The sequence below is a fragment of the Gavialis gangeticus genome, unplaced genomic scaffold (genome assembly GCF_001723915.1).
Source record: "Gavialis gangeticus isolate Ggan-Ray unplaced genomic scaffold, GavGan_comp1, whole genome shotgun sequence".
Classification (NCBI taxonomy): domain Eukaryota; kingdom Metazoa; phylum Chordata; order Crocodylia; family Gavialidae; genus Gavialis; species Gavialis gangeticus.
The window spans coordinates 39,075,308-39,089,882 of NW_017729033.1; the positions used below are offsets into that span (position 1 = coordinate 39,075,308).

Sequence of the window (14,575 nt, forward strand, 5' to 3'; positions counted from 1 at the left end):
CCAGAGGAGGGCCACTTGCATGATCAGGGGGCAGCAGGGCAGGCCCTACGAGGAGAAGCTACGGGACCTGAACCTGTTCAGCCTCCACAAGAGAAGGCTGAGGGGAGAACTAGTGGCCTGATACAAACTAGTCAGAGGGGACCAGCAGGCATTGGGGAAGTCCCTGTTCCCCCAAGCACTACCAGGAGTGACTAGGAATAATGGTGACAAGCTGGCAGAGGGTAGATTTAGGCTAGATATCCTTAGGCGCTACTTCACAGTCAGGGTGGCTAGGATCTGGAACCAACTTCCAAGAGAAGTGGTACTGGCTACTACCCTGGGGGTCTTTAAGACAAGACTAGACAATCACCTTTCCTGCCATGGCAGGGGGTCAGACTTGATGATCTGCTCAGGTCCCTTCCGACCCTACCAACTATGAAAGTATGAAATTATGAAATCTTAAGAGCCAGCTACTGTGGTTTTCTGGATTACCATTTTGAGGCATCTACTCTCCCTATAAGCCTCATAGGAAGCCATGGGCTCAGATCTCCACTCTGGTGTTAGACATTTAACTATACAGACATAACCTTTATTGGATATAGCATACAGAAATTACAGATTCATCTACTGTACTGCAGGATTTCTATATAAGCCATTGTAGAGGATCTTTTCACTATCACAACTTTCCAAGATTTTTCTTCCTCATCTAAATGCACATTTTTGATGTTTTCTCCACATGCTAGCTTGCATTTTCTAAGCTGAAATCAAATTTGTTGCTTTCTGTCCATATATTCCTTGCGATATTTCATACCCTGTATTCCTCTTTCCCCACCTGTATTTGTGATTCCTTTTGCCTTAGTATCATCTGTGAATTTTATTGTGTTGTTTACTTTCACTTCCAGATCATTAGTTAAGACGTTAAACAAGGCAACACTTAAGCCAGATCCCTGAGGCAGCTGCCTCCCCACAATTTAATATATTTTAGACAATTTGTTTACAAGTTCTAAACCAGTTTTCATATTATCTGTCAGTTCCCTTATCCAAACCAATCTGCAATAGTTTCAGGAAAAAAACCCAAATCAATTATTATGAAATTGAAAGGAAGACAGTTGGCCTAATCTTTAAATAAAGTATATTTCCTCTTCTAAACTCTAATACTAACTGCTCTGGTTGAACCTGCTTGTGTTTACCAAACTGAACTGCAGTCAAAATACAGTTATTGAGAGTCACATTATTTTGCTGTCAAATTAAGTTCTTTAATGTATACTTCTACAGAAACTGTAATCACTTAGTATTAAAACATAAAAGTGTAGCGAAAATAGATACTTTTCTCTATGTTTCTTTGTTCCTTGTTTTAGTATTAACGCCTGCATTCTGTAACTTTCCACCCACATGGTACAGGATGGCCCACTACGCATGTCTTACATGTTGCCCAGGTTTTGTTTTGTAATGACCAATCAAAATGTAACACGCCAACTAAAAATTGCTAGCTCAATAAAAGCAGCGCACGCGCTTTGTTCAGGGTCGACACTGATTTGAGCAACAAGCTCCTCTGTCGGCCTGCTTGCAAGCAATAAAATAGAGTTGGACCCAGCCTGAAAGTGTGACTCTCTTCTAGAGGTGAATTGGACTAACCTCCAGGGGATAAAACCAGCAATTTATGCAACAAAAGGACCACACCTTTCATTGTGAAAGCACTGAATTTACTGTATATAGCACATTACACTCCTCTACAGTATTATTTTCCTTTAAACAAACTATATTTATACCAAATATAGGGAGGTTACCTGCACGGTGTGGCCTGGACTGCATCACTGCAGGATCCTTACAGAACTAAACAAATACAGCATGTGCATTAATTCAGTTCTTATTGCGGCTAAGAGATTCTTTCCTTTAAGCACACATTATTTTAGTGGATGTACCACAGAGTTTTAATTCTCATTATTTATTCTACAGGAAGGAAGGATGGACTTACTGAGTCAGATGATGTTGGCTGGACTTCCAGTTCTATGAAACTGGGCAAGTCCCTTAACTTCCCCGTTCTTCAGCTCCTAGGCTTTGCTGTGAGACTAAAGCCTACTCAAGTATTCAGTACACAGATTTGTATAACTGTTTCAGACAGGACTAAAAATGTGTTTAACCAAAATGATTATATCAGCACAAACCTAATGTGATGCAGTTATACCCAGAGAGCTCATCTTTCTTCTTATGGGTAAGTAAATCATAAGTAGAGCCTGGATTTTTCACACAGGAATCATTCACAATCTGCTTAATTCACAGAGAAATAGACAAATTAATAACAATCTGCTCAGCTGTTTGCTGTGGCTTTTACTTGAAAAGATGTCCCTTCTTGAATCAGCTGGAGCATACCCAAGGTTCCACCCAGCTGTTTGCTGCGGCTCCATATGCCCCCAGCTACTTTGCAAATTCTCATCTTCACAGGGGATAGGAACCAAACCCTGTGAGAAATCTGGGTCCTACACTACCATTGTAAGCACTTTTCCAGAGGTGTATCTGCAGCCATACCAGTAGGCAATATCCTTTTAACTATACCACTATAGTTAAAGTATTACAGCTTTTTCTGTTTAGACATGTTCCAAGTTTATTAATATTTGTAAGGTGCTTTGATGAAATGTGGCAGAGTTGCTAAGCTAGCAATAAAGCACAGGGAGTTGCTTTAGGAGAAAAATATGAATAATTCATATCTCAAGTAAAGCATAATATATTTATTGTATAAGTTACAGGTTTGTTTGGCAATTTCATGACTCTTTAGGGTTCATTATAGAAAGGTAAAAGCTTATCAAAACACTGAATTAATGTGGCATGTCCTCATATATTAGTACAGTTCACCCTGGTCTCTTTTAACATGCCCTCTCCAATTCTTCACCCTCTTCTCACAGCAAAACAAGATGTTAGGAACTACAAGACCCAGGGCACTTTTACACATGCTCTGGGGCTGGGAAGGGTGGCACTTTAATTAGAGCAGCTCCAAGAGCCGCTCTAATTAAAGCACCACAATGTCTTATGTATCAGTGTCCATGGGCTTCAAAATGGCGGGGGAGCTTGAACTGAAGTTTGTTTGACAAGCTTTAGTTCAAGCAGCCTTGCTGCCATTTTGAAGAATGGGGATGCTGATACGCAAGATGAGGAGGCTGGTTGGAGCACAGTAAATATCACGCTCCAGGAGACTCGATTAATTGAGTCTGCTCCAATGCACTGTAATTGCAGCATGTTGGAGCAGCTTCCATACTCATGTCCAAGCACCCCTAACTTTCAGGTCCTGGGTCCTGGAAGAGGAATTCAAAACCCAGGTAGACATGTAGGGTATCAGTAAAATGCATGGGGAAATGCCTCAGAAGGGCAATTTAGGAAACCCATGTGCTTAGCAGGGAGCTGGCTAGGGCCAGTCACTAGGAAATAGGGGGATGTGTCTAAATACCCACTCTTGCTTGGAACAGAGGGACCTGAGATAGGCTGCAGGCAGGCACCTCCATCCTCTCTTGGGATCCAGACTGACTTTAAGCAGATTCAGCATTAACTACTGCACTTTAAGCAGATTCAGCATTAACTACTCTTTCAAACAATGGTAGAGTTCACTGTTCAATGAAAGCAATGGTGGTGAAGATGCCCTCCTTAATATAACAACAAATGGTTACCACACTTGCCCAGGAAGCAGTAAACATGGGTGCTAAGCCTTCTTCCACCTGAGGGACACAACCCCATATCTTCCACCATCAAGCAGAGCGCTCAGACTATCAAGCTGTAGAATAGGTTAGCTGAAGGCACTCTCCACTCTTACTATTAAAGCTGTGGCACTGTGCAGTACGGTATACAAGAATCCTGGGACCAGAGATAGCTAAAGATGGAGCATGTCTCTATGGTCTTATGGTCAGGGCACTCATTTGAGAAGAGAAAGTTGTGGATTTCTGCAATGGCTCCCAGCACCATTTATGTATTCTATATTTAACTGTCATAGGATATAAGAAGTTAGATTAGATACTGGTGGATGGGCTTGAGGACCTGATGAAGTTACTTCCCTGTAACCAAACTTCTCAGAGCAGTACATCAAAATAATATCATACATCTCTTTCCATCAGTGTTGGAGAATGGGCAACTTAATCTCCACATGAAACATTCATCTGTATTAACTACAATTACTTTAACACCAGACTCGTACTGGAGCATCAGAAAGCAAAAGAGTAGATACACACAGGGGCCACACTCAAGCAAAACTTCCCTATCATGTATATAAACGACTCAAAATGGCTTCATGAGAAGGAACTGAACTTATCAGATAACATCATAAGGTTTATGGGGCTACTGGAGATTTTAAGTACCTCTGCAGAAATTTCCCTAAAATCAATAGATTATATGACGTGTTTAGAAAGCACTTTAAAAGGGTCCCAGGAGAGCAGCTGGCAGATGATTTAGTTTGAGCTCTGCAAGTCCATTAAGAATAATGAAAGGCTGTTGGCTGTAGCCCTCAAATTTTTATTTTGATTCCACTTACTATGGACAGCACATTCACATACAGCCTAGCTGATTCAATCTCCTGTTAACGTAATGGAAAGGGTGAGACAAGGGAAAGGATGAGGTCTATAAATCAAACTCCAGTCAGTCCTTCAACTTTCTCACTTTAAGCAGATCCCAGTATCCACCAGGATGCTCACTGAGGTCAACCATCCATGTAGAGTCAATTGCAGGATTGGTGTCTATGACTGCAATTGTACAAAGGGAATGAAAAAGAGGATGTTGCTACCTAACCTTGAAGCCTGGATCCTTCTTCCTAATTCTTTATGAATCAAATTACTAATGATCAGTTAACCCAATCTTGTGTTTGCTTAAAGAGATAAATGTTGAGCTGAAAGGCCTTGATACATTTCACTGAGATAAGATTTCATATAAGTGATTAATTTCCCAGGCAAGCCATATGAAATGTGATATGCAACTTCCTCTAATAATTATGGGAGTTGTTAACCTAATTCGCCATATGCTAGATTTCTTAGTATGTCTATAAATTATCTATTTAGAGTCAAGCAAATACTGACTTAATGAGAACATATTAGAGGATTTAAAACTTCTGTTTTGAAATATTAAAAAAAATAACTAAGTTTTTGGCTACCTTACCATTCATGGGTGTCACTATGACTTTGCAGCAGTGGCAAGGACAGAACTTGGACATGTGTACTGCCTCTCAAATGCTTTGCATAATCATATTGTCCTCTCCCACATTCTTCCTGTCCTCCCTCCCCATCTGTCCTGTCATCATCTTCTGTTGCTCTCATCTTAATTTAGCCTACAGATCTTTGAAGGCAATACCTGCATCTATACTATCAAACATGAGACACATTTATGTTTTGTACAGTATAAAGAACACCTTCTATTCTTCTCCTCAAATAAAAAAGCTCCCAGTCACATGAAGTAAAGGAGAGTCGTCATTTGGTACTAGCAATATAGGGGCTAAAATCATGTCTACCACGTCCCTGCTGAAACCAGGTCTATCCCTGAGAAAAAAATCCATACTCCTACTCTCACTATGTCCAAGCCTGGCAGATGGGCCATGTAGATGGCTTAGAGCAGGGTCAAATTCGTTTGCTGCCCCTCCCCAGCCCCAAAATCTGGACCTCACGGGCTAGATCTGGATGCACTTCTGGCAGTGGTGTGAGTATTGGTATTGTGTTGGCTCAGGGTGTTGTGGGAGTTAACACAGCCATAGCTTACCCTACTGCCACTGAAACAAGTGCCCACCAGGGCTCCATACCCCGGCATTCAGTGGCAGACCCTGCACCTCCACTCACCCCATTGCTAAAATTCCCAGTCCCTTTAAGAGCCCCACTAGCTAGATGCCATAGCTCCATGGACCAGATTACTATACATTTGACACTCCTATCTTAGATGGATCCTGAGTGGGGTGGTAGCACCTGGTGGGCTGAGGGGCCGAAGCTGAGTTGTGAGGTAGGCAAGGCATGGATGTGTCTATGGGGTAGCCTGGAGGCCATGATTAGTGCCAGGAAACTGAGGCCAGGCTGGGACTCTGGTACGTAGTGGTAAGGGGGAAGCACACTCTGGAAAAATTGTGCAGGGGGCCAAGAAGCCCTGAGGATGGTGTTGAGGAAGAAAGTACCTAAAGAAGATACTCCAGCTTCTACAGGCAGCCTCCCAAACTTACCATTATACAACACCAAAGTCATGGCAGCTGGGACATCAGGAGGTATTACAGAGCTTGGAGAGCTTAACAGGGGAGTCTTACCGCAAGGAACATCAAAACTGCAGGGCTGGAGCCCCAAGGTTTCTACATATGTACACAAGTCAGTTCCTTGCAATATATTTCAAGTACAGAGTGGTCATACTGTTTTATAAGAGTCCATTCTGCTTATTGGGACAGCAGAACTATTTAGCTTTTCCTTGCTCTACATTGGAGTGGTTATGGACTTCCAAAACCTAGAAATATTAATACTTATCAGATAACATGTTACTGATCTAAATGTTGATACAAGTGGGCTGATACAAATGGACTTATGTAGTTCTTAGCCATTTTTTAATTTTAAGTCCACTGTTTTCCTCCTTATGCTCAGTGAACTTCCACTAATGAAATCAGATAGAATCCAACCAGAAGCAGCAATATCCTAATTCAGGAAAACATTCTAATTCAGTCTAGGTCTTAAGCATGCTTGTAGTGAAAAAAGTTGTAATGTAAAGGGTGGGCGGGCTAGCCTTGGCCCAAGGTGTCTGCTTCAGCAGAGCAGAGAGACATGCTCTAGCACCCCCACCCCCAGCTTCGGGCCTGAACCACTGCAGGCATGTGGCTGCATTTCCAGAATCAAAAGTGAATGTTTGTTTATTTGCTTATCAGTTCAGTCTATGCAATCTGCAAAAATTGAATCAATTCAGCTTCAGACCTTTTGATTGTGTGTACTTAGCCTAAAGGACTGCAAAGGCCTGCCTGCTACTCCACAATAGAACTTGTTTAGTTCTTTTCATTCACATATGCCTGCGTTTACTGAACCTAGTTATCACTACCTGGTGTCAGAGGTGGCAAATGAGAAAATGTGAAAGAACTTGAATTTCAAACTCAAAAAGAAGCTGGAAGCAGAAAGGAAGCTGAGCACTGCAGCCCCACAGACGGACAAGGGCTACTGTAAGAGATCTTCCTGCACATTTATAGTTTAAGTAAAAGGACAGTGAGTCATGGAAGTTTACCATCCTGTACTTGTCCTTCTGATGTTGGGCAATATAGCAAAGAACTGGAGGGCATTCAAGCAAAGGTTTGGTATCTAGCAGCCACAGGGGCAAAAGAGAAACATGAAAATCAAATCCTCAGTCTCGTTGTATATTGTGGGAGGAAGAAGCCCTGGTTGATTATAACACCTTTATCTTTGAAGGCCAAAATATGCACTTAAGTGTAATACTGTCCAAATTTGAGGAGTGCTGTATGCTAAAAAAGAATGAGACCCTTGAAAGACAGAACTTTTGTTATGTATAAATAGACAACAGATGAAGTATAGACCAGTATGTTACTGAACTGAAGAGACTGAGTAAGAACTGTGGCTGCTTGTAGATGTTAAAAAAACAAAAAACAAAACCCTAAATGAGCTTTGCCAGAAGCAGCGCAGTTTGACCTGGCTCTGCAGCATCTGTATAGACTGGGCACTTCAGCAGGGCTTTTTGGCACTGTTAGATAACATGCCAAAAAAAGCCCCACTTAAGTGCCTGATTTATACAGGTGTCGGGTGAGCTGAGTCCAGTTAAGATGCTACCTCTTATGGGCCTGTGCAAGGCTCAGTGCAGGAACACACCGGGTTTAAAATAAAGCACCATTTTTGTTTGTTTATTTTTTTAATGGCTGCAAGCAGCTTGTGTTTTTAGGAACTTGACAGAATCTCTGATTAGAAATAGGATTATTTGTGGCATTGCAGACACTGCATGACAAAAAGCTATTGCATGGGGGAGATTTGTTCCTAGAAAAGACTATATGTGCAGGCCAGCATAAACTGTGTAGGTCCAGGCTAAAGAGTTGAATGCATCATTTAATGCAACAGGCATGAAAACATGTGGCCAAAAAAGCCAGTTTACAGGGTGGAATTTGCCATTGGCATGGAGGATGCTAATGGTGAGAGAGCAAATAAGTGTGGAAGGCAACATAGCCCCAAACACTGTGCTGTATTTGGAAAGCTCTGTTTTAACTGTAACAAGAGAAACAGTTTTCTAGCTACAGATCCCAAACACAAAAGCTGCAAGTTGAGCATAAAGTGGAGAAGGAGGGGGGGGTTGTTGTTTTTTTAAATAGGTTTGTTTGAATCAAGCAAAATCAGCGAAAGGGACTGAATTTTTGCTGTGGGTGTGCAAGGAGCAATGATTTAATTCAAATTGGACACTGGAGCTCAAGTTACTATTTTACCAGAATGTGAATACCGAGAATTAAAACTGAGAGCAAAAACGAGGCCAACAAACATCAAAATAACTGGCTATTCAGGAACAAACATACCAGTGCAAGGGAGGTGAACTGGAAACATCTAATATAAAAACAGAGAATACAACTCACACTCATTACAGTACCACCAATTTTGGGTCTGGCAGCTTGAGAGAAACTGAATCTAATTAAGTGTGTGCTTGCATTACATGCATGCCTCCTGACGATGACCCCCTGGCTGCCACAGACCAAATCTGAACAATCTTCTTAGGAAGAAACCAACTACTCCAGATTACAAGAAACAACCATGTCCTTATAGGAAGAAATGTACCTGTGGCCATAAGGACAAATACAATCATATAGAAAAAGAAAATCAGCCTCAGTGATGTGCAGCTAATGAACATTGTGCTACGTGCAAAAGTGCAGCTGCCAGAAGTGCAAGTCAACTGGATCCCAGTATGAGGACTCAAGTTTGTCAAGACTGTGAAGAAGAGCTTCCCATCAAAAAACAAATCAGAAACTGGATCTGAAACTTAGTTAAACCCTCCTGAAAGACTTGCAGAGACTTATTCAAAGAGCTACAGAAAAAGGGAAATAGGAAAGTGGTAAAAATTCATTCCACAGTGATGAGCTGGTAACCTTTCCTCTCATGGAATTGTGTGTTAATTGATTATTTTTTAGTTGTTATGACCTCTAAGGAGATTGAGGAAATTGGGAATTTGGACAGTCCCTCAACTGAGTGTTTAGAGACTGAAAGACTGCAAAGGCTCACTGACTCTTCCATAATAAAACTTGTCAAGTTCGTCTCATTCACATATGCCTGTTTATTGAACTTGATGATCACTACAACGGTCTTCATTTAAATGCATGCTTAAAAGCTACTGCTCTGTATAGAAATGCATCAACAAACTGAAAGCCAAGCTTAATTTATTATGAATTAAATGTTCTCACACCCTTTCTGTCCAGTCATCATGGCACACAATATTAGGCTGTAAGCTTAGAAAGCACTTAAGCACATGCTTCATTTGAAGCACGTGAATAATTTCAATGATTTAATGGAACTCCTCTCTCATGCTTTATGTTAAGTATAAATTTAAGTATCCTAGGGTCAAGTCATACAAAATGCTGAATAGAGGTGCACATATACATCGGTCCAATATCCTATTGGCACAGATAAAAGGATAATTGGCATTATCGGCAATCGGCTTTTTTTGGCTGATGTGGCCAATAATGTTGCCAATAAATGCCGCATGCATGCGCATAGCCACAGCATGCACACAGCCAGCCCAACAGCTTGGAGAGGAGCATCCAGCTGCTAAGTCGGGGGGAAAGGGCAATCGAGGCCCTTGCGGTATAGAAGGGAATGGAGCTGGGGCTGGGCTCAGGATGGAGCCGTGAGCAGCTTGTCGAGGGGCGCAGGGAGAGGGGAAGTAGCAATTTTATTCATGACTAGAGCAAATTACTGTGCAGTAAGCATCTGCATATGTAGACAGTGATGCTTACTGTACAGTAATTTCCTCTGAACTTAAGTAAAGCATCTCATGTAGATGTACCCAGTGAATCTTAACAGATATTATTTATTTTGTGGATTTAATGTCTCAGTATTGACAGCTCTGATATTACTTGAAGAAACTGTTGCTGGAGATGTGGTTTCGAAGTCATTGAAAAAAAAAAACGGTACTTTTGCATATTACCCAAGACTCTAAACTAGAATTTAAAAAAGATTTTCTAAGATTAAAACTCTTATTTTCTACTTTCTTCTAGACATTTAATGGAACACTGGATCCTTTTAAGCTTTATTGCTTTTTTTTTTTCTTTAAAAAAATATCAATGCTCATGTTAAACGCAAAGTGTAGAACATTTCAAACAAAAATATTAAATGAGGTGATTTAAAACAGTAGCTTGGATTTTGTCCATAATTTCTATTGTAAATCAGCTTTTATTTGCTAATCATTAAAAGCTGTCAGGTTTTCTGAAAACTTAGTGCAGCTGCTGACAACTACTATAGCAAGAAGGTAATTTCAATATATAAATGTGGCAAGAATCCCAGGATATTAAATTATATTTTCCCAGTAACTATCGATGTGGAATAATCTCCACAATTTTCAAGAGACTGGCTTAAAATTGTAACCACATATTCAGTTATGTAAAATGTTCTGGCTAAGCCACAGAACTGGATCTCAGAAAAATGAAGATTCTTGGTTCAAATGCATTTCCTGTGTGACACTGGATGATATTTATTTACTGAGGATTAGGCCCAACATTTTCAAACTTGGATGACCAACATTAGATTTTTAAATAAACACAGTCATGCAGCTATATAAATGGGCTGGTTATCATCGGTGCCGAGCACTTCCAGCTCTCTTACCAGAATGGTTTGTGTTTAACTCCACTAGGCTTTTATAGGAGTGCACAGACGAAACAGACACATGTGCTCCCAGCTGGTATATCCCTTCCTTCCTTCCAAAAAAAAAAAAAAATCCTCCTCTCTCTCCACAGACTCTCACTTTTCTTTTTTTTTAAATGGATGAAGAGTGTTTTTGTCTAATTAAACTACTCCTGCAATAGGCAGCTGCTGAAGTACACTAGGACTCGCCTCTCCCCCTTTCAGCAACATACTTAAGCATGTGCTTATATTTAAGTATGAAAACCAAACCACTGATTTTTAACATGCACAACAGTACCTTAAACCATTTTTTCCTCTGAATAATACTGTCTTATTGAAAACCCTGCAATTCCTAAAGACAACCAAACATGTAACGTTACTTTTGCAATAAGGCCTTAAAAAATAACCAGACTGTCTGTTAGTGGCTGTCTGAGGAAAGTCAGTTTCAGCACGGAGGACTTAACTGAGAATATTTTGCCCTCGGCTTCCAGTTCAACCTTAAGACAGTAGAAACATGAAAGGAAGGTCTTGTTGCTAATGCTGGACTGAAACTCCAGCTTCTCCTAGCTTTTGGTTCACCACATAATATTGCTACATACTTTACTAGGCAATACTATGCCTCCCAGGCTCAACTTCAGAAACTAAAGTCTGGAGTAGCAGATCGAGATTGAGACCCACTGGCAGAGCTGCAGAGAAAAATGCTTATAGTTGATGAATGTCTACAATAGACCTACTTCTTGCCAGCCCTGTCAGAATTGCCTTTTAAATGAAAGCTGATCCACTTTCCTCAGTGGCTTTCCCTGAACATTCATTTGCATTTTCCTTCTCGTCTGAAGTGAAAAGGACTATCCTAGGAATTGCTAGACACCTGCAAGTCCTACTACAGCCAGTGAGAGTGATTGATACACAGTGCTACTCAGGATTGGGCCCAAAGTTGTTAATAAAAACTGCTGTTTCTTTCTAGACTGCTGTAGAGACCAGAAGTATAAAGAATTGGCAAGCACAATACGTGGAGGGCTGCAGTATCATTTAGTCAGATCCAGTAAAGAAAATTAAGTTAAATTACTAATAGGAAGTCAACAGCATTCTGCATTCAGCTGGAACCATGAAACTGTGCTGACTTCAAATCCTATTATGCGAACCCATTGGATTTGCACAGGTGTATCGAGAACGGAATACGGTCTTTGTATCAGTCAGTCACCACTGCTACTGTTTGAAGCATGGAAGTTATCATCTGTAGGATGAGCTTTTCATTTTACATCTCTTCTGTTCTGAGAACAAAGAATCTCAAATCAAAATTCAGCTGAAACTGCTACCCATTTATTTGGTCAAAATCATGAAGCCTTGCATAATTTGAATGACTGATCTCCTAAATTTGTAGCAAAGAGAGAGTCTTCGTACAGAAGTTTCACACAGAATTAGCAACCACAATACTGCACTCAAACCAAATCCGTAATCTGTTTTTTTTCCTCTCTTTGTCCTTTCTCACACAAATATCAGGCATCAAAACATCTCTTCAGAGTTAACACACGTTAACTATTATATACAGAGAACTGCTAAAAGAAAGGTATTCTTCGACTAGTCCTACCCCCACCCTATCCCCAAAAAAGATAGATAGTTTTTAAAATTCAGGATTTCAAAAATTAAAAGCTGATCTCTCTCAAGCTTACTTGAGGGTGAACCTTTGTAACTTTTTTTTTCTACAAACAATGAAAGCCAGATAACAATTTCTTATTTTTCAAATGAAGATAGATGCTTACATAATCACTTGACTCCAGGAGCTGGGGCCTCAAGGAAAATAACAAGTGCCCTCATTTGTGCAATGTGATCGGCAATGTGATGCCTGCTACACTTCCATTGTTGTACTACGATGTGGTCATGTAAAAGGAGGATTTCAAGCACAGAAAACTGAGTGTCTGTATTACACTGTATTAAACGCATACACGTCTCTCCCTTTGGCCTGCCCATGTTTAAGCTTTACACTGTGACCTTCCTTCAAGCCATCTCTGCTCATGGGTTCATTTAAATTCTAATACATCAAACTAGGGGTGCACCAATAGAGACTTTGGCGGCTGTTACCGACTGCCAATTTTTAAGGAGGCACATGAGCCGATACTGATCTGATTTCCAATACCCAGCCTGGCAGCGTGCAGAGCTGCCTCCAGCTGGTAAGTCTAGTGTGGTGGAAAGGGCTGGGAGGGCAGATCAAGGCCCGCACGGTGAGGGAGGAGTGGGGCTGGGGCAAGTGCTGCCCAGCCGGGGCAGGGAGGGTGCAGCACGGAGCCATGGCTTGTCCGGGGGGCACAGGGAAGAGGGGCGGCTCCTGCCACTGTGTGCCACTCGGCCAGGAGCTATTGGTCTGGCAGCTCATCCAGTGCTCGCCTACTCATCCAGCAGCTCCTGTCACTTGTCCAGGAGGCCGGGGGGTGGCGGAAGAATATGCCCCTGGATCTGCGTGGGGCAGGCTAGGGTTGGGGCTGCACCATGCTCTCCCTGGAGGGGCAGGGCTGCAGCCACAAATTGACTGTAGCCCCTTCCCAGCACATCCCCATCCTGCAGGAAGAGTTTGGTGCAGCCCCAGCCTGCCCTGCGCAAATCCGGGGGCACATGCCCCCCATGACCTCCTGGATGAGTGGTGGGAGCAGTGGTGGGAGCTGCTGGACAAGCAGGCGAGCATTGGACGAATGCTGGGCAGCAGCTCCCGGCCCAGTGGCATGCAGCAGTGGAAGCCACCCCCCCCACACACTCCCCATGGCCCCCGGATGAGCCATGGCTCCATGTCATGCCTGCCCTGCCCAAGCTGGGCAGCCCTTGCCCCACCCCCTCCTTCAGGGCAGGGGCCTTGATATGCACCCCAAGCCCCTTCCCTTCCACCAGACTTACCAGCTGGAGGCAACTCTCCACGCTGCTGGGTTGTGCTCCTCGCCGCCTGTGTTGCGCTCTGGCCTCTACATCAAACTCTTACAGTTCCATTATGTGATGTTTAAAGTTAAGTTTAGTCATTTTCACACAACCAAACTGATGTTCTTTTACATCTCTTGCACACAGTTTTATTAATAACCATTTCTAACACCACCTTGATATTTTTGTTGCAGACTTTTATATTTTACAAGCTATATATGTAATCTCACCCTTTCTATGTACCAAGCAACAAAACAAGAAAAATTGCATGTGGCTGAGGAAAAAAAATAGTGCCCAGATCTTGCTTCCTGGGAACAGAATTATTTTTAATTTATTTATTCATTTATTTGATTTATATACCACCCTTTGCAACTAGAGCTCATGGTAGTTTACAATAAGAAAACAGAGCAACTTAAAAATAGGAGAGTGACAACAGATCAACAAACAATTTCAAAGGGAATTAGAATATCAAGATTAAACAGTGACCCCCTGAACACCATCTTATACTAGGTATGATTGCTAAATGCTACAACAATGGGAAAGATTCACATCACTTCTGAAAGATCCCCAGGCTTGGGCTTAGGTAAGCCTCAAGAGGGGTGGAGGTCCAGAGCTGAGGAGCAACTACAGAGAATTACCTTCCACATGTTTTCACCAAGAGGATTCTTGTAAGAGGCTGTCCTTGACTGACCTTGGGGATTTCAATGGGACATAAGGGAGAATGCAGTGGTATGTCAGGGGACAATTTTCCAGCTTTGTGGATTATGATTATCATAGTTACTTTGATTCGCTGCCTGCCCCCACAGCTTCTTCCCCCCTGCTGCCCCTGCTCCACCTACCCCCGTGCTTGCCTCCCTTGCTGCCACCCCTCCCCACAGCAGCCGCTGCTGCCCCCCACC

The 14,575-nt window shown here is 42.1% G+C and overlaps 1 protein-coding gene across 1 annotated transcript in view; it reads right to left on the reverse strand.

Moving 5' to 3' along the window:
• The window catches only part of FAM184B (family with sequence similarity 184 member B), an 89,099-nt gene that overhangs the window by 62,861 nt on the left and 11,663 nt on the right, over positions 1-14,575 (reverse strand). The window lies entirely within an intron of this gene.